The sequence below is a fragment of the Malaclemys terrapin genome, chromosome 2, assembly GCF_027887155.1.
Source record: "Malaclemys terrapin pileata isolate rMalTer1 chromosome 2, rMalTer1.hap1, whole genome shotgun sequence".
Lineage (NCBI taxonomy): Eukaryota > Metazoa > Chordata > Testudines > Emydidae > Malaclemys > Malaclemys terrapin.
Genome location: NC_071506.1, coordinates 264,668,115 through 264,694,358, shown reverse-complemented (window position 1 = coordinate 264,694,358; position 26,244 = coordinate 264,668,115). Strand labels below are relative to the sequence as shown.

Genomic DNA, 26,244 nt, shown 5'->3' with positions numbered 1-26,244 from the left:
TCTCCGTAAGGTTTCTACTGTTTTATGAGCTAGATCTTATTTAGATAAAATATTCACATCCATGAAATTACCTGATGCAGAATGCAAAGCTTCGAATCTTAAGTCTCTCCAGCTCTTGCTGTATATTCTATTAGTAACTATCATCAGAGTGATCTTGCTACCATTTTTTCCCCACAGATGAGAGGACTGGAAGACACCACTTCTTTTACAAATTCTCCAAAAAACAAGACTATGGATGCATTATCTTCCCAGTCCATACTAGAATGGATTTCAGGGCACCAGCCACATGTTTAGTCAGGTAGTTCCCATCTTTAAGAAACCCCTAACGGGAACAGGAGATTGCAGCAAATCAGCCAGTGCCTCTGTTCTGCCTGCAAAACAATATTTATCCCCAATCCCGGCCTCTACAGAGGTGTAGAAGAGATTGGTTTGAATTATGACTAGACACCTAAAGAAGAACATTTTTAGAGCAAGATGAGGTATAAATCAGGGATAGTTATAGAAGATCTGTACCTTCTATCAAGCCATCATGATTGGATCTGAAGCACCAGATCTGACCTTCCATGGATATGCTGTCTTTCTGTCAGGGACTCCTTACTTGTGTTGTTGGGAAAGTATCCAACAGCAGCCGCTTAGCCCTGTGAGTTTGCCCCTGAAGGAGAGTTCTACATCACCACCTAATTGCAGAAGTTAACTGTCTGCTCATATATTGAGTCTGCTCTGGAGACCTGTCCAGTAACCCCACACGTGGTTTATTTGTGGCTTTTCTCTTCCCCATTTCCACTTAGTAAACTTCAAAGAAAATATTAAAATAAATGGCCTGCTCCATCCCTGCCAATTAATGATGGCGCTGCTGCCATCTGACTGCTTAGCCCAGAGACAGGAGAGAGAAGCCATTCCTGCTGAGGGATAGTGTTAAAAGCTTGGTTCTGTGTAGCTGACAACTGGATGACAGAACAAAGAAAGCAAAACGTATTCTGTAAGGCAGATTATGTGAAAATCGTCCCCACAGAGAAATTAAGAGGATTATCATTCTTAACTTTTGTGATTTGAAGGGGGAAATCAGGCAGTTTTTAAACATCTTTACAAACTATTTTAAAGGCACGCATATGCACTCAGGAGACTTAAAAAACAACAACAAATGTTACCTTGCACTGCACCTTACTTACCAGAAACAGTGTTTCCACAAGCGTCAGATGCAGTTCATGCTGTGCCTTACAACTAAGATAATGCACTACGCCTCAAACCAGGGACCCTGCACATAGACCACACTAGGTATCTCTGTAAGGAGGCTGGGAGAGAAAGAATCCTAATCCCAGGTCCTGACATAGCTGAGGAATCACCCTGCAGAGCTACTTGTTGATGAAGCCTACTGCAGCCTTAATACCGTCTCCTCAAGGAGAGGGAGGGAGGATAGACCGATAACAGCTGTGCAATAGCAGATACTTGGACACTACCTGTACATTCTCCCAGACCACTTCTACCATGGCTCCACCAGGCCATTGCACTGAGTCTAACAAGAATCCCAGCTAGGCTCCATGACATGCAGGAGGTGCATACCCCTAGCATGGATGACCCAAGGTCAGCTTTCTTCTGATTCAGAAGAATTGCAATGATTCTGATGCCAGGAGACTTCCATTGCCACAGAAGTGAGGGTGGATTTGCCCGTAGAAGAAACTTTGTGGGATCATATCACCTCTCTTCCTCTGGTAATAGCTACAGATGCCTCAAGTGCTTGGAAAAATACATCCTTCTCTAGGATTGCAGCGTATATTGGAACTGCAAACATTTTATAGTGTTTACTGTATATTTTGGCATACTTCCCAGATAAAGTATTGATTCTGCATTCTGACACACTGCTTTGGTACAATATCTATATAAGAGGACCCAATATTCCATCCTAGAGAACATTTTATGGAGTCCCCACACTGTAGCATACTGAAAATAAGGTATATAACAGAAGATAGGGGTGAGTGCAGAGCCTGCCTCACTTCTCTGGAGAACAGGAAGTTTAATCAGATCAAAGGGATGCCAGGTCCCAGGGGCAGTCCACGACTACACGTCCCTCCAGACACATCTTCATCTGGCCTGCTAGAGGTGGAGATTTACATCTCCTGTTTCCCTGGAGGCAAATCTTCACAGCCTTTGATACTCCAGTTCCCTCATCATTCCTCCAAATGACAACCCGTGACTCAAGCCACCACATAGCTTTGTTGGCATTTGCTTTAACTGTCTTTTTTTTTTTTTTTTTTTGCTGCTAATTGACGTGACTTGCTTTGACAAACCTCCTTTCCCCTCATACTTCTCTGTTCCCATCCCAGCACTCCTTCCCTCTGTTCCTCCAACCTTCCTTGCTCCCACTCAGACCCATTTGCCTCCCACTACCGTCACACTCACATTCCGCTGGCCCCAGAAAAATTCATTTATAAACAAAAAAAAATAAATGTTCCAAAAAACCTTCTCTGTCAGCACCATAAAGGTGTGTGCATATTCATATGAAGATTAAAAGCATTATAAGCCAGGTGTAAATCTACAGTGCACTAATATGTTATGCACTAACTGTGCACATGGACCCTGATACCATGCGCTAGATGTTCCTTAGTGCACAGCGACCTACTCCAAAATGGAGACATGAAGTGAAGTCAATGGAGTTCCATACTAAGGGCCTAATTTAACCTGCAGTGAAATACAATGGATATGGAATAACACTACGCCAAGTCAATTTTTAGGGTAGAACTGCATTATAATAATATAAGGGCTAGGGTGACCAGATGTCCCGATTTTATAGGGACAGTCCTGATATTTGGGGCTTTTTCTTATATAGGCTCCTATTACCCCCCACCCTCTGTCCCGATTTTTCACACTTGCTGTCTGGTCACCCTAATAAGGGCTAGGTTTCAAAGTTAGACCCACAGCTTGTGCCTGCTGGGTGCATGCACATTGGTATTTATTAGGCATGTGCAAATATCCACATATTTGAAAACCTGTCTCATCCTCCATAAACCAATTTGAGGCCAAATTTACGGATTTAAAGCACCTAAGTACCCAAATTGGTACGCAGAAGTCTAAAAGAGGTATTTGAATGCTAAGTCGCTGTTTGAGCACCCAAGTGTGGCACAGAATGCCCTAATTTAGAAGCCCACACATGCAAATTGAGCTCCCATCATTTAATAGTGTCTTTGGTATGTACTGTCAATTCCTAGCAAGAATATTATCTTGAGAATAGAAAAAAGGTTAACAAAAGGTTCCATCTCCAGTGTTCAGCACATCTGAACATCACCTAGGAAACTGCAATAATTGCATTCCAAGAGTACAGTATTAAGATTTAAAAAAAAGAAAAACAACCTGGAGTCCTAGGCAGCTTTGTCTGGTCTACATTAAAATGCTGCATGTTCAAACCAATCTCTCCACCCCCTGAACGTTTATTTATTGAAGCCTCATCCCAGAAATAGAAGGCCAGTGCTCTCCCACATGCAAACCTAAGAAGATCACAGATGTGCACAAAACTAATGACAAGTAATTTATTACAACCCTTTACCGGATGCAGTTTCTTTCCCCCAGATAGTGTGTTGGGAGCAACCTCCACCCACTCACTCCTGTGGGAACTAGTGGCCCCCAGAGACTGCTATCTAAGCCTGGACAAACCTTACTTGGTTGTGCAGTGGATGGCACAACTATTTAGGGCCAATACACAGTCTAGCCCTATACTTGCAGTCCAGTGGGTAAACATCCAGTTTTGTTCTGTACATTTTCCTCCTTCTTTGTATTTTTAAAAAAACTTTCAGTAAAATCTTCTAAGATTGAATTGTGGACTGTTTTTTTTAAATCTGTCTGTGCTCATCTAACTTTTACTTTCCTGAAACCTGTAACCGTTGAACTGATCTTCAAAATGTTTTTTTAAAAAGTTGACATTTCTTCAATATACTATACTTACACATTACATGCTGCTGTTTCTACAAAATAAAATTATCAACTGTCTGTACCTAAAACCCTTAGTTAAATCTCAAAGTGACACACCCAGGAAGGGACTTTCTTGATACATGAAGCATTGTTTAGGAAATTAGAGGCATTTCCAAATGTCTAAAAGATTCTATTTCTGCTAACATTCCAAACAGCTTTTGCTTTATTACAAACCTGTGCTTTGCCACATAGTTCTTGATACAGCAATGTTAACTATTTGACATAATAAACAGCAGCAGCACTTTCCTGTTGCTATAGCTGATTGTAATGACTCCTCTAAGGCTTGATTTACAGTCTGCTGACATCAGTGGGAGCATTGGATGGACTTTGGATCAGGCCACAAGAAAACAGTTTCTCCTTAAAAGATGTTAAAAGAAAAAACTCTGTATTTTAAAGGTGGGTAGAATAACGGACATGTCCATGAACAGTAAAGTATATTAATTTATTTACAGAAAGGAAATAATAGCATAAACATAATGCAAGCAAACTTCTGTCGATGGCCTACAGATTTTGGCAAACCAGACAACAACCCTGGTTTTCCTTTATCATAGAATTATGAGTGGAGCTGCTTTCCACATCTTTATTCGGGCTATTACAGCTTAAAACTGCCTCTGATATGGGGGGGAAATATATTTTGATGTCACTTCATGTAAAATGTTCAAGATCTTTGGTATAAGAAATATGGGAGGATTTCCATTTTGTACCATCCTAAATGTAGATTAAATCCTTTCTGATATATTTGTGTCTCAAAAACACAAACAAACAAACAAACAAAAAATGCAAAAAACAGTCTGGACTGAAAAAATTCAAACATCATGGACAACCCATTCTTCAAATTTGTAATTGGTTTACAGCTTGGCTCCCAGGCTTGGGGGTTGGGGGAACCACCCCCAGCACTCACCAGCGGCGCGAAGCAGGCTGGGGCTGGGTCGCTGCACTTCCCACCGCCAGTGAGTGCTGGCCCACCCCCTGCTCAGGGGAGTGGGGGCAGGGCTGGGGCACAGCAAAGGCGGGAAGAGTGGGGTGGGGGCTTTTGGGAAGGGGTGGGGTGGGGGCTTTCGGGAAGGGGTGGAGCAGGGGTCTGAAGAGGCGGGACTGGGGCCATGGGGAAGAGGCGGAGCAGGGGCTGGAGCAGCAGGCAGCTGCGTAGGACACCAGGAAATTTGGTGCCCCAAAGTTCCTGGTGCCCTACGTAGCTGCATACTTTGCATATGAGTAGGGACGATCCTGGTCCGACATCCTGCCCAGTTGTGTCAGGGCCTGGCCAGCCCTGGGTCTCTGGGCTTAAAGGGTGAAGCCACCCTGCTACACTGTGGAATCTTTTTTATTTTTCCACAATATTAAGGTACTGTACATGTAACACCAACAGACTACGGTTGTCATCAGATAGGATCAAACCTGGGACTTCTGGAGTTTAATGCATGAGTCTATACTGCATGAACTAAAAGACATATCTCTTTTAGCCAACGCTGTAGCAGGCTCATCAATCTCTAGTTCAGGGGTTCTCAAAACAAATTTTTTGGTGGCGTCAGGGTGTGGCCACCAACTCTTGATGGTGGCTGCTCTCACACCGTTTCCTAAAATACTTAATTAGCTTTAGGAAAACCAAATAAATATGCACATATACCCGCCCAAATCATTGTAATTTATTTATTGCTAGCTAGTAAGTCTGTTGTAAAAAATGATATTAACAAACATAAAAGTATCACTTTTCACAGACTTACTCAGCCCGGGCAAGCCTCGGAACAAATTAAGCTTGAACGGGGGGATTGGGGTAGGCAGTAGGTGCGAGGGGCGATAGAGTTGGGGGGCCTGGGCAGACAGTGGGAGGCCAGAGCCTGAAGCCCTGTAGCCCGAGCCCAAAGCCCCGTGGCTTGGGTATGGAGCCTAAAACCGTGTGGCCAGAGCACAGGACTTAAGGTTGCCAATCCTCCCGGATTGGCCGAGAGTCTCATGGAATCGGCCTCAATCTCCCAGTTGCCATTGAAAGCAATCCAGGAGATTTTAATGGGCCAAAAGTATGGTCGGCAGCGCAGCAAGGCTAAGGTAGGCTCCCTACCTGCCCTGGCTCCGCGTGGCTCCTGGAAGCGTCCGGCGTGACTGGTCCCTAGGCGTAGGGGCCGTCAGCGGCAGGGGGTCTCTGCATGCTGCCCCTGCCCTGAGCGCCGACTCCGCAGCTCCCATTGGCCAGGAACCACTGGTTTTATTAGATCGGAGGAAAGATTTTCTGTGGTCAGAACAAGAGTTGAATGCTTGGGATTTCACTCTCTCTAAAAAATATGAGTGTGATCACAGAATCATAGAAATGTAGGGCCAGAAGGGACCTTGAAGTCGTCATGTCCAGCAGCCCTCTGCACTATGGCAGGGCCAAGTAAATCCAGACTATCCCTCACAGGTGTTTGTACAACCTGTTTTTAAAAACTTCCAATGATGGGGATTCCACAACATTCGCTGAAAGCCTATTCCAGAGCTTAACTACCCTTACAATTAGAAATTTTTTCCTACTATGTAACCTTAATCTCCTTTGCTGCAGTTTCAACCCATTACTTCTTGTCCTTCTTTCAGTGGACAGGTGAACAATTGATTACCGCCCTCTTTATAACACCCCTTAACATATTTGAAAACTGTTATCACATCAGTCTCCATTTCTTATGCATCTTATACTCGTGTTTGCTTTTTTGACTACAGTTGCGCATATTGAGCTGAGGTCTTCACTGAACTGTCTAAAATGACACTCCGGTCTCTTTTCTGGGTTGATTGCTCCCAAGAAAAGGCACAGGATGCCAGTCTTTAGCCTCAAGTCACTTTTTACAACTGATTATAAACTCCAGGAAACAGGCATTAACAACATTTGCCTGATACAACGTGATGTGTTGGATAGTATAATGGGTTTGATGCTTGTGTGAATCCAAGTCTGGAGGCTCTCCTTGACACAAAGTATTTATTTTCACCCTGACTCATAATTTCTATAATGGCTTGTCTGTAAAATATAACCATTTTACAACACTTCCCATGTATGTCATATACATCACAGTAAGTGCATAAGTGTCCTACATGGATCTGCAATATCTTCTGTATAACCAATTTTACAAAATGCGTTTCCCACAGGGCTGGTAATGTCAGCAACAGCTCCACGTCATCTTTAACTTAACTTATTTATGCTTTAAACATTTGATGTTCTTACAACATTGTCTGCTTTCCTGTGCCTCCCTACCTCTGATTTTGAACAGCAATAATATGGAAACTCCTTCTCCTCAAGATTCTGGGATGCTATTTCTTCAATGTTGCAGTTAGAAGCCATGCTACTTCAAAACACTTATCTTATTGAAGCAGGATACTTTGAACACCCTTACATATATTTACATTGCCCTGTTTTTAATTCAGTAGCATACAGCTGCATCTCCTGAGGAGTATAAACACATATTTTCCAGAATGTAAGTTGAAGGGGACAAGTAAAAGAAAATGTTACAGAATTAAAGGGATCCACTATCAAGAGGGAAATCATATTTCGTAATTCCCTATAGAATGGAAGGTTTTTGTAATTACTGAAAGAATTAACTTCTGACTACTTTTTGCAACTATTTCTGTTCCAAAACCAACAAAAATAACAAGCATGCACACAGCTCTCATCAAACCTCCCTCCCCCTCAAAACATTTTTGTTCCTCTTCTCTGGACTTTCTCCAATTTTTCCATATATTTGCTGACATGTGGTGCTCAGAACTGGACATAATACTCTAGCTGAGGCCTACTCTGCGTGGAGTAAAGCAGAAGACTGATTTCTCGTGTCTTGCTTACAACGCTCCTGCTAATACAGCCCAGAATGATGTTTGCTTTTTTTGCAACAGTGTTACACTGTTCACTCATATTTAGCTTGTGGTCCACTATGACCCTCAATCCCTTTCTGCAGTACTCCTTCCTAAGCAGTCATTTCCCATTTTGTATGTGTGCAATTGATTGTTCTTTCCTAAGTGGAGTACTTTGCATTTCTCCTTATTGAATTTCATCCTATTTACTTCAGACCATTTCCCCAGGTTGTCCAGATCATTCTGAATTTTAATCCTATCCTCCAAACCACTTGCAATCTTTTCAGTTTGGTATTGTTAGCAAACTTTATAGATGTACTCTCTATGCCATTATCTAAATCATTGATGAAGATATTGAACAGAACTGGACCCAGAAGTGATCCCTGCGGGACCCCACTCAATATGCCCTTCCAGCTTGACTGTGAACCACTGATGACTACTCTCTGGGAGCAGTTTTCCAAATAGTTATGCACCCACCTTATAGTAACTCCATCTAGCTACTATACTGTACAGGCAGTCCTCAACTTTACGATGATCAAGTTACGGTGAACGGCACTTATAAATTGTCACTGTGTTTCGACTTTATGGTGCACAATCCGGCATTGTTTCTATGGGAAATTCAAGGTATGATGTTTTCGACTTAGGATGCGATTTTCAGGAACCAATTGTGTCGTAAGTCCGAGGACTGTCTGTCTGTTTTAGTTTGTTTATGAAAAGGTCATGTGAGACAATATCAAAAGCCTTACTAAAGTCAAGATATACACATCTACCATTTGCTCCCACCCACAAGGCTCATTACCCTGTCAAAGAAAGCTATTAGGTTGGTTTCACACAATTTGTTCTTGACAAATCCATGTTGACTGTTACTTATCACCTTATTATCTTTTAGATGTTTGCAAATTGATTGCTTAATTATTTGCTCCATTATCTTTCCGGGTACTGAAGTTAAGCTGACTGGTCTGTAATTCCCCAGGTTGTCCTTATTTCCTTTTTATAGATTGGCACTCTATTTGAACTGGAATCTCTCCCAGTTTCCACCACTCTTCAAAGATCAATCGCTAATGGCTCAGGTATCTCCTCAGTCTGCTCCTTGAGTATTCTAGGACAGGGGTTCTCAACCTTTTTCTTTCTGAGGCTCCCCCAACATGCTATAAACATTCCATGGCCCAGCTATGCCACCACAACTGTTTTCTGCATATAAAAGCCAGGGCTGGTGTGAGGGGGTATCAAGGAGGGCAATTGCCCAGAGCCCCACACCATAGGGGGCAACACGAAGCTAAGTTGCTGAGGCTTCGGCTTTAGTCGCAGGTGGCAGGGCTCGGGGCCCCAGGCTGCAGTCCCGCCTGGCAGGACTTGGGCTTTCTGACCTGGGCCTTAGCGATCTAATGCTAGCCATGCTTGACAGACCCCCTCAAACCTGCTGGCGGCCCCCGGGGGACCCCGGACTCCTTGTAGAGAATCACTGTTCTAGGATGTGTTTCAACAGGACCTGGTGTCTTGAAGATATCTAACTTGTCTAAGTCGTTTTTAACTTGTTCTTTCCCTATTATAGCCTCTGATCCTACTTCATTTTCACTGTCATTCACTATGTTAGACGTCCAATTGCTACTAAACTTTTTGGTGGAAACCAAACCAAAAAAGTCATTTAGCACTTATGCCATTTCTACAGGTTTCAGAGTAGCAGCCGTGTTAGTCTGTATCCGCAAAAAGAAGAACAGGAGTACTTGTGGCACCTTAGAGACTAACAAATTTATTAGAGCATAAGCTTTCGTGGACTACAGCCCACTTCTTCGGATGCCATTTCTACATTTTTTATTATTGTTTTCCCCGCTCACTGGGTAATGGACTACCCTGTCCTTGGCCTTCCTCTTGCTTCTAATGTATTTGTAGAATGTTTTTCTGTTACCCTTTATGTCTCTAGCTAGTTTAATCTCGTTTTATGCCTTGGACTTTCTAAATTTGTCCCTACGTACTTGTGTTAATTGTTTATATTCATCCTTTGTAATTTGACCTAGTTTCCACTTTTTTCCACTTTGGTTATGCCAAGGTGATCTCTTTCCATACTTCCTATCCTTTTGTCTTACTTGAATGTGTCCTATCCAAATGCTCATCAGCTTCCTTTTGCCAAAAACAAAACAAAACAAAACAAAAAAACTGTTTAATCAAGAAGACACATTTTAACTCTTATACTTGTAAAATGCTGAAAAGGATGTAAACATGTAAATCAGAGGATATTTAAGTTTCATATGGAATCTATTTTGCTTGCATAATGAAGATAACTTCAGCTAGAGTTGAACTAAAGTTGAAAAACTCTGGCAAATTCATGTGTACACATGTTACAGTGTAGGCATGGGCATCTCAGAATCAAAGAGTGCAACAATGCTTATAATACAGCTCTTCACAGTACCACAGTGCAAAATCACTATTCTAATAGGACGGGGCAGTATTGAAAATGCTGCTTTGTTGATGTGATGACAATTTAGGATTTACCACATCACAGATAAAGTACTTTCAAGAATAAGGTCCTGATGTGGTAGTATGGCATACTGGTGGCTCTGATAGTATTTCCAAGGACCGTTTATCAGATGGGAGTTTATTAGGAGGAACAGTATGAATAACAAGGATGAAATAGAATGTAATTCTAAATTTTCAATAAACACTTGCTACACATTTTACATTTGGGTTAAGGGTCACTCTCTCAAAAAAAAAACCCTATAAACCCATCTACTCCATGAGCATATATGAATATGCTGTTCTGCTTAGTATTCCACTAACTTGTGATTTTAGACTATGAGTTCTTCAGAGAAGGGATCTGAATTATACAAATGAGGGGCTGGAAGGGACCTCAAATGGTCAGATAGTCCAACCCCCTTCACTGAGGCAGAAACAAGTATACCAGACCATCCCTGTCAGGTTTGTCTAACTTGTTCTTATAAACCTCCAATGACAACCTCCCTTGGAAGCCTATTCCAGTGCTTAACTATCCTTAAAGTTAAAAAGTTTTTCGTACTATCTAACCTAAATCTGTCTTGGTGCAAATTAAGCCCATTACATCTTGTCCTACCTTCATGGGATATGCAGAAGAATTGATCACAGTCCTCTTTATAACTGTCCTTAAGACGATCAGGTCCCGTTCTCTCTCCTCCTCCCCCCGTCTTCTTTTCTCAAGACTACCATGCACGGTTTCTTTAATCTTTCTTCATAGGTCAGGTTTTCTAAACTGTTTATCATTTTTGTTGCTCTCCTCTGGACTCTCTCCAATTTGTCCACATCTTTCCTAAGGTGTGGAGCCAAGAATTAGACACAGTACTCCAGCTAAGGCCTCAAGTGCCAGAGGTGACAGTTGCCGCCTGTATCTTACATACAAACTCCCCTGTTAATACACCCCAGAATTATATTAGCCTGTTCGCTGCTGCATCACATTGATGACACATACTCAATTTGTGATCCGCTATAATGCCTAGATGATTTTCAGCAATACTACTACCCTAACCGTTTATTCCACATTTTGTAGCTGGCCATTTGGTGTTTTCCTTCCTAAGTGAAGTACTTTGCACTTGTCTTCTATTGTCTTGTTGAATTCAGACTAATTCTCCAATTTGTCAAGGTGGTTTTGAATTCTAATCCTGTCGTCCAAAGTGCTTCATCCCTCTTAGCTTGGTGTCATCTACAAATTTTAAGCATACTCTCAATTTATTATCAAAGACATTAATGAAAATACTGAATAACACCATATCCAGGACTGACCCTGCAGGTCCCCATGGAATACAGCGTCGGAGTTTGACAGTGAACCGTTGATAACTACTTTTTGAATACAGCCTTTCAACCTGTTGTGCACCGACCTTATAGTAATTACATCTAGACTACCTTTCCCTAGTTTCTTATAAGAATGTCAATTGGGACAGTGTCAAAAGCCTTACTGAGATTGAGATATATCACGTCTACTGCTTCCCCTCTATCCATTAGGCCAGTAACCCTTTTCCCCCTCTTTCTTTTGATTTAACTGGTATTCACCCCAGGAAAAAGAGGCAAGCACTGCACCTTACTCAAGGCTAGAACAGTTCAGTTTTACTCATAATAATGATATATAGAGAACAATATAATGCATGAGCAAAATACACTGGGTATTAATTAATACTTATTGTTTTGAGCCATCCACCATTTTAATGGGATGAATTGTTGGGAAGTAAGAGGATTGCAGCTACTATCTGAGGCCTCTGATTAATGCCCCCCACCCTGCCCAGAAGTACCTGTTCAGAACACCGTTTTGCACAAATGAAAACATGAAAGAACAGCTTGTTGGAAGTTGTAAAGACAGCACTGCAATACAAAAGGTAGCTAGTCACACATCTGACTAGTTGTAAAAAGCAAAGGAGGGGAGACTTCCCGTTTTACTGGTTGTAAGTTCATTAAGGGAGGTGAACCGTAACATTCACAAACGTATTAAATATACATGTGAAGGGCAGAATGTAAATGACTCCTGTGTGGATGGCAAGTGTGAGGACTGGCACGTGGACCCTTTCTGCCTCTCTCACCATGCACACTGCACGAGGGCTAGGGACAGTTACAGTCCCTGCACTGTGTAGGGCTGGCTCCTTTTGCACAATCGAAGAGTGGGGAGGAGCTATGTACTGATGCAATCTATCCATACAATCTTACAGAGCTATCCCTGGGGACAATGCAGTGTGTGCACTCCCCTTTGGAGAGCTGGGGGAGGGATTTTTATTTAAAGCCTCTGAAAAGAGACTGTAAAAATGACATCATGAAGTACCCGGCTTCGATATGTTTAGTTTTCAGGTAATTGTTTTTCCTGACTTCCACAAATGGAAACTCAACCTGAGATAAGGAAGTCAAGAGCTTTCTTGGTTTTAGCATGAGCATCGATACCTGTTGTAAAGATTCCACATTCAGAACACAGGTGTTGATTCAGCTAGGCACTTAATCATGTTCATAACTTGAAGTGCATGCTTAAGTCCATCCACATTCAGCAAAGCACTTAATTGACTTCAGTGGAACTTAATCACATGATTAATTGGTCTGTAAAATTAGTGACTTTAATAATTCTGCATCTGATTTTCAGTAAAACTGTACTGTACCCAATTTCCACAAGCCGAAATGTGTGCCTGTTTTGAGCGCACATCACCACGCTTCTATTTTTACACTATTGCTTATTTGATTATAACTATACTTTTAAGATTTTAGTTTCCTACTTTTTTCTTTATAATTTAATACAATTATTAGAATATGCACTTTTCCTTTAAGACATACAGTAGCACTGAAATAAATCCAGCTGATCCATGTCAGAACGCATATGAGACCATAATATACCCGTACTGTATCTGGCATTTTAATCTGATCAGCTCCTTTGTATCAGCCACTGATAACCCAATCTACAGAAAGGCACCAAGAAGGAAGGTTCCATGTGCATTTCAGAAAAAAACCTTGATTTTTCCTGTTATCCTATTGACTGTTCAGGCCAGATGAGTATTGAAGAATAAAATTGTCTGCAAACATTTAGGGGTACTTCTAAACAGAATTTTGCTTTGAGTAGTTCTACCCCATTTGTATTCACTTTTCGTGAACACTCATGTAAGCAAAGGATTGTTCACTCCATGTTCATGTAAAGCAAAATTCAGACTGATGGCTGACATTTGTTTAATGACGAAGCAAAATACACTTCAGGCGAAATCAGCAGATCATCCTATCAGGAGACAGAAATAACATGTGATTTAGGTGACCAAATATACTTATCTGAATATATGTGTTTTACTAAATTACAACTCTACCCCAATATAATGCTGTCCTTGGGAGCCAAAAAATCTTACTGTGTTATAGGTGAAACCATGTTATACCGAACTTGCTTTGATCCACCGGAGTGCGCAGCCCCCCCTCCCCCGGAGCAATGATTTACTGCGTTATATCCAAATTCGTGTTATATCGGGTCGCATTATATTGGGGTAGAAGTGTATGTTCATATGCCTGAGCCACGTTGAAGAACCCATTGCATACATCTAATTAACAACGACGAACTAATCAGGACCCAATCCTCAGACTACTGCAGTGGATGGCAAAGCACCCATTGACTTCAGCAGGAGCAGGATTGAGCCCTACTGCTCACCTGTGTAATTCTTACACATGGTGAGCAGAAGTTCTTCTCACGGGTAATGCAGTGAAGGTGGTAAGGAAGGATGGCCAAGGGGTTGGGAACCAAGCCTAGGCTTTGTGTTCAAGTCCCTGCTCTGACATAGACTTCCTGTGTAAATTTAGGCAAATCACTTCACATCTCTCTGCTTCAGTTCCCCATCTGTGAAACTGGGGTAACAGTACTTCCCCCACCACACAGGGATGTTGTGAGGTGCTCAGCACTACGATACGATAAAGTACTCCCTGATACTTTACAGCACTACGATAAGGGGGCCACATATGTTCCATTGATAGGAGACGTTGTGTGAAGTATGAATAAGGGATACACCATTGGGCCCTAAGAAATAAAGCAGCAGCCACAGAGAAATTAAAGAACAGTGAATCAAACTTCTGCCAGTGGGTTAGATTTTAATAGTAATGAAAAAATGCTTTGTGAGACAAATGACTTTGTTAATTATTTACTTGTGTTTGGAAGGTTGTTAGTAGAAAGGGGGGGGAATCCTCACAAATTGATGACTGAAGTCTGAAAAATGCACTGATATAATTTCCGTCAGACATCAGAAAAATCTGCCCATCTGGCTCCTCTGATATTATGTTTGATGCTGCCAGGAATCAAAAATAGTAATTAAAGCGACCCACACTCCCTTGCCTTCTCATAACAGTGTCTATCTTCCATACACACAAACCAAGGCCTGCCCTGCAGCTGGCCACTTCCTCCAGAGCCCCAACCACGTGCTCTTTCAATGAAGGGGCATCCATAGACTTAGGGGAAGATGCAGAGATGCCACTTTGGCTTCCCTTCCTCATGCACCAGCCTGATCTGGTGGGTATGAGCACTACTTCTAGCCCTTCTATGCTTACTGTAAAAGCAGTGAGGATTACACAGCCAGTTATTGCTGAAGAGCAGTTTCCTAAAAATCCAACACTTTATGAAAACAGCTCATTATTTCAACTGATAGGACACACCAAGATTATAAATGACTTGTTATAACTGGGAGGTAAAGAGCCACCATTACACTGTTTGCATAGTGATCTCATGCTGTCTATAGTAAATATGGAACGTTAAAGTACCCTTTTGCTAGACATTTCAGATACAGCACTGATGGACTACAGCTGTTCCCACTTATATTAACTGCCAGCAGCATTAATGAAATGCAAGCGCCTAAGCTGTAGAATAAAACTCTAGGAACAATCCTCTACTGGCAAAGGATGCATTCAATTGGACACTCTTTGGGGCACGGACCATCTTTTTATTTTGTTTGTATAGCACCTAGCATATGACTAGGTCTTCTTGGCATTGGCACATACAAATAATTAATAATAGATTGTTAGGTATTTAGCAGACAGACACCCAGGGACTTACAAGGTCCCCCATCACTGTGGTGTCTGAGAGGCTAATAGGTTTTCTCCTTCCCTAGTTTCTGTGATTCTAGTATTTTTCTCGTTTTCTCCACCTTTTTCCCCCAGACAAAGCTTCCAAAGCACTTGGGGGAAGGGAACCCTCACAAAAACAACAGTTTAGGCCTTGTCTATATTGGGTATTTGCCCCAATTACAGCCATCAGTGTAGCTGAACCAGTACCCTAATGGAGACAGGCAAAGCTGCTATCTGGGATTACCAGTGCAAATAGCAGCTTTGCCAATCTAAATTAAGGATTTGCACAGGAGCAGCTACACCAGTGGCTGTAATCGGGGAAAATCCACAGTCTAGATAAGGCTTTACACACCTCCCAGTAACAAGTGTTTCTGGTACGCTCACTCCCAGCTCACCCCGTAGTGTGCAGATACATGGCATGTTGGAACTAGTGCTGCCTCCATATGTAGTGTCCCTTGGCATAACAAAACGGCTTTGCTATCCACTCAGAGTGAGCGCCTTCCTCCCTGGTAGGGTCTGCATCACCAGTGACACAGTAAATGTAACTCCGTCTCAGGAGGTAATTACCATCTACCTGTCTCGTGTTTGTAGAAAGGAGATGCCCTTTCCTGTAGAAAGATCTTTCAGGGGAAGAGGACAACGTCCAGATTAGCAGGCAGAGAAGCACATAAGGTGGTCAGCTTCCTATTCTGCTGTCACATGTTCTTGTAAGATTATGCCAGCTTCTTGTGACACAACGTCCTAACATTATGTTATTATGCATTATAGTAGACCCCACACGCTCCAGTCAGAGTTGGGGCCCCACTCTGCTGGACACCGCTCAAACAGATAGTAAAAGGCAGCCTCTGCCCTGAAGAGCTTGCAGTTAAGGCCCCAATCCTGCAATACGATGCACAAAAGCAGACTCTACGCTGATGAGGAGCCCCACTGAAGTCAATACTAATACTATATTAAGACATGATGTAAATGGGTGTAACAAGCAAAAACAGAGGAGATGCACAAAGGCGGACATGGATAGCGGTGACAGGAAAATATGGTTATATAGATTTGCTAAGAGCACAATGTTAATTTGCAATTACCAAATTACATGAAAATACTACCACATTTCATCAGAAGATTAGCATTTTGTGAGACATGGTGCAAAGTGATATTTTATGGACTTTTAAGGTAAGGGTTTGATCCATGAATGCCTTGAAAGTAAAGGCTTATCCAGTAAAACACAAGGACAATTCTGAAAATACCAGGATTGCTGGCAATATTGAAAGGCGCCCTGAGTGGAAATACAGTCATATAAAAAAACTTTATATGGAATATCATTTTGCCCAGGAAATGAAGCTCATTTCTGAAGCTAAAATGGCCAAAAAAATTCATTTACCTTCCTCAAACCTTGATGAGCTGAAGCACATTTTGCTGCAATTTTCTCACTCTGATACAGAGAAAGCAGAAGACAAGAATTTGCTACCAAATGTTTGGTGCTCAATTTTCACTGACACTACAGCCGGTTAATTTAAATACTAAGAGCTGAAGCCAATTAGTCTAGACTTGAGTATCTGAGGGGTCAGAATTTAGGTTAACAAATGCTGCATAATATTATCTGAACAATAAAGAGCAAATTTACTACAAAGGATGGTTCCCACGTCTGCCCATTAAACTGTAAAACAGGTGCAGAGAGAGTGTGTGGGAGAGGTGAATGTATCCCTCCCCTAAATGGCAGCATAAAATAAAATTAGAATGTAAAATTTGGGGGTGTCTCTCAGGGCAGTTTTTAATTACATGCTTAGCAGCATCTTTGCATATAATCATTACTTCAGCCTCTTCATTTGACATCTACATATTCTTTTGTACCACAATCAAAGAACAAAGGTCAAATCCTGTTGAGAGTTAATTCGGGCACTGGAATTGAAAATAGCTATTTTGGTGGAGGATTGGATTAGTTCCACACCACCACCCTGAGGTTTGAACTGTCTGCGTAACCTGCTTGAAATTCTGGTTACTTATTAAATCAGATCTTTGTGGTGCAGCACGGAAGGCACATGAAGAACACAGGTGAATCAGTATAAAGTTTGAGGGGAAATTCCAAGAATATAGGTCTCCATTTGAATGGGTGGGTCCCAAGAGGTAGGGTGAGATGGACAAGATTATCTCTCAAACTAAGTTGTTGATTGGCTCTAGCAGGCAAATAAAAAGGAAACTTCTGTGATTGACACATCTGTAGCCCTCCCATATCCCAGCTGATCTCCTCCTCTTGCTTTACAGAAAATGATTTAGGACCACAACTAGGAGACAGAGTGCATACCCACTCCCTGCTCAGCACCTCAAACAACTTGTCCTGCCCTTTCTCTCTTGACAGTGGGGCGTGGGAGGGTACGATCAGGAACTCTGGAAAGAACACCAGTGTTCTGGGAAAATGTTAACATAGGTAGAAGTACAACTGTGCCAGGGATTTTACAATTATTACTGACTAGTATGCTCAGGGGAATCTTCTAACTGCTTACCTTTTGGGATCTAGGAAGGAATTTCCCTCTGCATGTGATTAGTCCTATTTTGGTGAGATTTTTTCTTCCTCTGTTGCCTCCAGTTGGTGTTATGAGTAGATATAGTATTGTGTCAAGGCATTTCTATATTTATGGCTAGGTCTACACGTGAATACATTGTTTGGTTGCATGTTTGGAGAAATTATTGGTTGATTTTAGAGCAACTTTGAGGTTGGCAGAAATCCACAAGAGGTTTTGATACATTGGTTTGCCTCATAATTGATACCTAACCCAAATACAGAATTGGGAATAAGTGAAACATGGGAGGCAGTGAATGTCATTTACACCATAACATGAGGATGGCTGTTACTATAAGATTCTGGACACCCATTTGTTAGGACCAGTTGTTATTACCTTTATTTTTTAAATTTTAATTTAAGACATCTCAGAACGATTCATAGATTTTAATACCAGAAGGGCCCATTATGATTACCTAGTCTGACCTGCGGTAAAACACAGGCCATAGATTTCACCCAGCGATTCCTGCATCGAGTCCAACATCTTGTGGTTGGATTAGAACACAACATTTATGGTAGGGACAAAGGGAACAGACAGTAACAGCTTCTAGCTAGAATTGGAAGGTAATGCAAAACAGACTGCAAAACTTTCTCGATATTCCTCTGTTCCATTTCAACATGTACAAACTATCATTATATTTTGTGGTCTCAGCAACGGAACAGCATGCTGGCTGATGACGAAAGCAGATTCTGACTGGGCTAGGGTTTCCAAGCAGAAATAATTATTTTCTTGTTCTAGTTTAATACATCATTACCAACAATACCTGTATGCTGATTTAACAAGCTGAATACTTCGGGGTTTTGGAATACGTCTGAGATTCATATCATTATCTCCTTACAAAACAAAGGTAAAGTCCCAGATGTTTTCCCTAAAGTCTGATCCGAAGTTCACTCAAGCCAACAGGTCTCTCTGCTCTTCAGGGCTGAGACTGTCTCATACTCTGCGTTTGTATAGCACCTAGCACAATGGGGACCTATCTTGGCGTTGGCATTATGCTAATAATAAAAGTAATAATTTAAAATGGACTTTGGATCAGGACCCTAAAGCATAGAGAGTAGCTTCTCTCAGGCATTAATGTACTTTAAATATTTTAATCAGGCTGAAAGCAGTCATTGTGTATCTCACAGAGATTTAAAAATATTGCCAACATTTTCAAATGTGGGGTGCCTAATGTAAGGCACCTTTAAGGCCCTAAAAAAAATGGCTCATGGTGCTGAGGAGACACAGCTCCCACTGACTCCAGTCCTATGCAAACTGGCTATTATTTTTAATGGCAGCTGTCTGGTTGAAGCTGGTTAGAATAATACACCAGGAGATGGACTAGTGGGTAGATCACACGATCCATTGTCTACAGCCAAGCTCTAAGATACAACCGCATTTGCTCCAACCCCTCAGACAGAGACTAACACCTACAAGATCTCTATCAAGCGTTCTCAAAACTACAATACCCACCTGATGATGTGAAGAAACAGATTGACAGAGCCAGAAGAATACCCAGAAGTCACCTACTCCAGGACAGACCCAACAAAGAAAGTAACAGAACGCCACTAACCATAACCTTCAGCCCCCAACTAAAACTTCTCCAGCGCATCATTAAGGATCTACAACCTATCCTGAAGGACGATCCCTCACTCTCACAGATCTTGGGAGACAGGCCAGTCCTTGCTTACAGACAGCCCCCCAACCTGAAGCAAATACTCACCAGCAACCACACACCACACAACAAAAACAGTAACCCAGAAACCTATCCTTGCAACAAAGCCCGTTGCCAACTCTGTCCACATATCTATTCAAGAGACACCATCATAGGACCTAATCACATCAGCCATACCATCAGAGGCTTGTTCACCTGCACATGTACCAATGTGATATATGCCATCATGTACCAGCAATGTCCCTCTGCCATGTACATTGGCCAAACTGGACAGTCCCTACGCAAAAGAATAAATGGACACAAATCAGACGTCAAGAATTATAACATTCAAAAACCAGTCGGAGAACACTTCAACTTCCCTGGTTACTCAATTACAGACCTAAAAGTCGCAACACTCCAACAAAAAAAACTTCAAAAACAGACTCCAATGAGAAACTGCTGAATTGGAATTAATCTGCAAACTGGACACCATTAAATTAGGCTTGAATAAAGACTGGGAGTGGATGGGTCATTACACAAAGTCAAACTATTTCCCCATGCTAATTTTTTCCCCTACTGTTACTCACACCTTCTTGTCAACTGTTGGAAATGGTCCATCCTGATTATCACTCCAAAAGTTTTTTCTTCTCCTGCTGATAATAGCCCACCTTAATTGATTAGTCTCAATATAGCTGAGGGTATGGCAACACCCATTTTTTCATGTTCTCTGTGTGTATATATATATCTATCCTCCTACTGTATATCCACTGAATGCATCTGATGAAGTGGGTTTTAGCCCACGAACGCTTATGCCCAAATAAATTTGTTAGCCTTTAAGGTGCCACAAGTACTCCTCGTTCTTTTTGCTGATAAAGAAATATATTACATGGCTCAGCAATTTTCACACTAATGTAACCTGAACAAATGAGGCATTCACATTAAACAATGAGCTATCTTCAAGGTGACTCACCATCAAGGAAAAAGGAAAGTTTTCGTATATGAACAGTTTGCATCACATATAAAGCACCAGTAGCATCAGCAGGAGAAACTGCAGCATCATTTGAGAAATACAAGATCTATGTGGTATCGTGCATCTTTGACTCCCTCAGCTGACCTCCGCCCACTAAGCCAGCTTCCTATCACTTAGTCTCACGTTCCAACCTCCTAAGCAGCTTCACACAACCACTGTTTTTTAAAAATGTGCCAGAGAAATTCTTCCTCTTTCTTCTTCCAAACGTGGAGCTTCCCAACAAAATGACACCTGCCCCAGGCTCAGAATGAGCAACATTTAGCCCCTGTGCCAGTGACTGTTCCTCAAAGAAAAACGTTACTGATTTAAGGTGTATTATTGTGCAGCCCTGAAATAGTTTGGATAGATGAGACTCTCAGCACTTGCTTCTAGATCTGCAATGACCTGAAATATTGAACTCAAAATAATAAATTAGTTAGTTAATTAATGATTGTGCGTGTCTGTATATATATATATATATATATATACACACACACACACACACACACACACGACACAGAAAAGCTATTTCAGATCATTTTTACAAGTTGTTGTAGCTCCTCTGCAGTTGGACTCATTGTAAGTAAGGGACCTGGCTTTACAGGTAAATGGATAGGAATAATAACCCCAACAATATGCTTATACTGGCTCTAAAGGATTCCTATATTATTTTTCTATACGTGAAACACACAATATACTTGATGCAGTTGAGTGGTATAAAGGCTTTACTGGTACTCATTTGAGATGACCTGAATAATTCACTTGCAATTAATGTGACCACTCCAAATTCATGCCAATAAAATCTTTCTATCACACAAGCATATATTTTATTATAGGTCACACAGCCAGGGATGTTCATAGATAAGGCTGCCTAACACTTTCCTTTATCAGAATCTTTTCAGTTCTGTATCATTTTGCCAAACTTTAATCATTCAGGGTGAAATATTCCTTGTCCGGTGTCTGCCTCAACCTTAATTTTGGGGGGAAGTTTCAGCTAAAATGGTTTGGCCATTTTCAAGAATGAGGTTAAGAAAAAGCTTTGTTTTGCTCAACCAAAAAATTCTTACAACTGTTTTGTGGAGAAGCTCTAGTGCTCCCTGGTTTTGAGCAGGGACTTCAAATTTGGCAGGGAAGGGGCCTGCCCTGATATGATGGATGTGCCTTTTGATGTCCCCATGAAAATTTCCCCAAATTTGGCCAAATTATGAACTCCTTAAAAAAAAAAAAAAAAATCAGAGTTTCCACATGCTCAATATAGATTTGTTAGAGCTTGGGAGCTAAGCTCTCTGGAAATTCTGTCAGTTCCATTTCCTTGCAGCTCCTACATGCCAACCGGCCTGCACATGCTCCATCCCCATAGAGCACGCTCCAACCCAAGGCAGCAGTAATTGAACAGAACTTTCCCTGGAATTGCTCCTTCTAGCAGCCCCAGACACTACAGCACCCAGCACTGGAACGGAGAGCAGGGAGACTCTCTCTTTTTATGCTCTCAATGCTTTCCTCCCACCCTACCCCAGCTGATGCCCAGGCAGAGTGGAGGAGAAGGAGGAAACAGCCTGAATGGAATGGAGATGGGGAGAGAGGCACAGGATGGGGGCAACACTAGGGTCAGGAGCCTGGGAGGGAGGGAGAAACAATGGCAGGAGTCAGGGCCGCCCAGAGGATTCAGGGGGCCTGGGGGAAGGCAATTTCGGGGGCCCCTTCCATAAAAAAAGTTGCAATACTATAGAATATTCTTGTGGGGCCTGGGGCAAATTGCCCCACTTGCCCCTCCCCCCCTCTGGGCAGCCCTCGCAGGAGTAGAGGAGAAAGAAGATGAAGACGGGGGATAGAAATGGGGGAAGAAGATGAAGAAGGGGCATAGGAATTTAAGTGGAAGAGGGAGATAGGACAGGAGCAGAAGGGTGAAAACAGGCAGAAGCACATGAAGGGTGCAGGGGTACAGGGGAAAAGGCAGGAGAAAATAGTATGTGATCATATACTTAAAGACTGTATGATAATACATACACAGATAGGGGCTGAATTAAGGTTGCACAGGCCAGCATAGGCACAGTTGAGGAGAAAAAGAAGCTGGGGGGCGGCCGAGATACTTTATTGCACCCTGAATAAATAAAGTAACTGTCATTATTACGGCAGTATCCACAATCAGGTAGGCACTGTTCACACAGGCAGTGAAAACAAAACCCTTGCCCTGAAGAATTAATAATCCAAGGAGAAAGAAAGAAATTCGCCCCCAGCAAGTGCAGAGCAGAATGTTTCAAGGCTTCTGTACAGTAAGGAAATTATATCTTCTTGTCAACTTATGTTACATGAAGCAAGTAAAGATCACATAAAAAAAGGGATGCAGTGACACACTAATTTTAGAACCTAACATATAGTCTCTTTAAAAAAAGGTAAATTTCATACAGTATCCAGCATCTTCTACAGTATTTTCTTTGGTTAAAAAAAAATAAATAAACATGGACTGATTTTTCTTTTTAAGCCATTACTGTACATTTTGTATAAAAAAAACAGAAAATGTCTATTTCCCTTATTTTCAGGTGAGTAGAAAGTATTTTGGAGATTAAATACATTAGCAGACACCTAACTAGGTAGTGTCTATTTAACAAAACAATTATAGAACAGTTTGTAAACAAAAGTTTTTCCTTGTTAGGGGGGAGGGATAGCTCAGTGGTTTGAGCATTGGCCTGCTAAACCCAGGGTTGTGAGTTCAATCCTTAAGGGGGCCACTTAGGGATCAGGGGGCAAAATCAGTACTTGGTCCTGCTAGTGAAGGCAGGGGGCCAGACTTGATGACCTTTCAAGGTCCCTTCCAGTTCTAGGAGATAGGATATCTCCATATATTATTATTATTAAATGTATTGCAAGCCCCCTGAAAAGGTTGTAGTCTGTATTTTGTTAAATGGCACTTCTGATCATTATTTAAATGGAAACCAAAATATACCTACATGGTAGGTGGGCTTTCAAATCTTCATAGTTTCTTCAATTTGATTTTAGTTATCTGCATTGCGACTTGACATCTTACAGCACCAAAGTTCGAAGTCAAACCCACCATGGCTAGAGAAGTTGCAGCTCTAATAAAACTTCTCCCAACAGGGTGTGGTCAATAATTTAGCTACATCCTTACTCTAAAATTTTAGGGGGAGTGGGGCGCTCTTGTAATTTTTCCTGCCCCACTAACTACAAAATCAAGACATGCTGAGTTTATGCAGATTCTCCAACTTTCCATTTACCAAGACTGGAATTTTTAAACAAGCTTTGCTGTGAAACAGTCCATAATATCTCAATATGTAAATAATGTAACATGCCATGGTACTAGTAAAAATACAAGTATTTGAATTATGCTTGTAAAATTTGCTGAAATATAGACTTTTATTACATTAAAGTTCTCAAACAGTAGGTCGGGATCCCAAAGTGGGTCGCGACCCAGTTTTAATGGGGTTGCCAGTGCTGGTGTTAACTTGCGGGGGCTCTGGGCCAAAGCCCAAGCACCACCATCCAGGGCTGAAACCCAAGGGCTTCAGCCCTGGGCGGTGGGGCTCAGGCTTAGATTCCCTCCCCTGTCCCCCACCCCCTGGCCCAGAGCACGCTCAGGCTTCGTCCCCCCTTTGGGGTCATGTAGTAATTTTTGTTGTCAGAAGGCAGTCGCGGTGCAATGAAGTTTGAGAACTTTGATGTATATATTTTTCTTTCTTCGATGTATTTGAAACAAAATAGAAGTTAATGTAAGAAACTTTATATAGAGTTTCTCACCTTTTTTGAATTTTAATTGGTAGCTTTATACACATTATTTATTATATTTGTTGTTCTTGAATGTATGCTTGTGATAACCCCGTCATAATATTTTACATAAATATAATTCTATATAAATATTTAATTTAAATAGGACAGCTGGCTATATTTCTCTAAAACATTATCATCATGATTTTCAGGTCAAAGCAGATCAGGGGTCAGCAACCTTCAGCACACGGCCCATCAGGGTAATCTGCTGGTGGGCCGTGAGACATTTTGTTTACGTTGACCGTCGGCAGGCCCAGTCCCTAGTGGCTGCGGTTCGCCGCTTCCCGCAGCTCCCATTGGCTGGGAACGGCGAACCACAGCCACTGGGAGCTGCGGGGGGCCGGACCTATGGACAGTCAATGTAAACAAAATGTCTCGCAGCCCATTAGCAGATTACCCTGATGGACCATGTGTCGAAGGTTGCCAACCCCTGAAGCAGATCTACAACTCTTATCTATGTAGTAGCACCCAGGTCCTGCGAACATGCAAATGCTACTATAGGACGACTCAAGCAAGTATGTGCACAAATGTTTGCAGAAGTTGGCCCTAAGGGTTAGATTCTGCCAATGCTTACTACTAGCACAGAGCTTACCCCCTTGAGGTGTCCCACTGACAGCAGTAAGTACTACACCCAGTAGTGAGTATTTCCAGCATCAGGCCTTTAGAATTTCTGCCAACTTCTCTACTTGCTGTATCAGCATTCCCTATTGAGAGCTAATTGCCTCCCGAAGTGATAGTGGTGAAATTACAGCGCTGGCACTGACCTTAAAAATCATCACAAATATATAGCTAGATAGCTAAAATTAAACGAATTCTATGGAAACTTTATAAACCAGTGAGGTAAAAGGAAGTTTAAAAAGGAAAGAAAACAGATGACACTAGGTAGATACAAACTGTATGGGGAAGTTGACCTTCCAGTAAACCATTTCTATCTATTTATATCTGTTAACCTGTTACTAACTGCACTATAAATACAGGCCAAGTACTGGCACCAGTGTCCTATTTAGAACTGAAAAGTTGCCCCAGCTGCAGCAGAACAGATTATGTATATTATAGCAGCTTTCTGCTAACTGTATTCCTCTACGGAATTGTGGTTTCAGTCATTATGGGGGCACATCTGATAACTACATAGTTTTTTCAACAAAGGACAGTCAGCATAGCATCCATGCAGCTCTCAGGAATTCCACTGGGACCTCATTGTTTTATATTACGCACACACAAAAAGCCAGACACTCGTTTCATGTGACTGGAAAATACCACATAAAACAAGAAAAATATTTTTTTGTTAATCTAATAATAGGCTCAATAGAGCTTCTCACTAAAAATATGTTTTTTTATCTTTCCATGCTGGTGGTCCCCTGGATTGATTAATTCATTTCACGTTTATTCTACTTTAGATCTGCTGACAAAAAAAATGACAATGGATCCAGGAACTGAGCTGTGAGATACACTGCTCAGCTTCAGGCTGTTCCACGGGTTTCCTTTAGAAGAGACTCTTCGAGAGAGAGGAGTAGGAGAGGGAAGCCCAGCAGGATGGAGAATACAAGGTAAGGCACTGCTGTGATTGTGACTAACATTAATCGTCTCTTGGAAAGCCAAAGGAATCTGAACAAGTCCTACTTCTGTCATGCTCTGCCAAGACACTCCTCTGCATCTGAGAGTTGGAGCATTTCTTTTTACTCTACCAACCCGGTCATTCTTTTTTTTTTTTTTTTTTTTTTTTAAATGTTTCCACCATAAGGACGGTGGTTGTCATTTCTGAAAAAGTCATTGGAGGTCACAGTGAATTACTGCCTTCATAACCAATTGAATTTTCAGTCATCAGAACTGGCTTGAGGAAGACTCTAGGAAAAGCTATGTTTTACCTGTTACGCCCAAGGATCTTTGGCATTTCAGCATCTTCAAAAGAGTGCATGAAAAACAAGCTAGTTTAAAATGAGAGTGTAAATCTATGGAGACATATTTTCTTTATGACCCATAAGTCTAAA

General features: G+C 41.7%; 1 protein-coding gene across 8 annotated transcripts in view; it reads right to left on the bottom strand.

The window, feature by feature from the left end:
• DIP2C (disco interacting protein 2 homolog C) overlaps nt 1-26,244 on the bottom strand; it is a 474,795-nt gene that overhangs the window by 268,347 nt on the left and 180,204 nt on the right. Inside the window, exon 1 of one of the 8 annotated variants that reach the window (XM_054021045.1) lies at nt 6,020-6,035. The exons of the other annotated variants lie outside the window; for them this stretch is intronic. The gene's annotated coding sequence lies outside the window, so the exon portion shown is untranslated. Of the gene's footprint in view, nt 1-6,019; nt 6,036-26,244 lie in introns of those variants that run through there. 8 annotated transcript variants of the gene reach the window in all.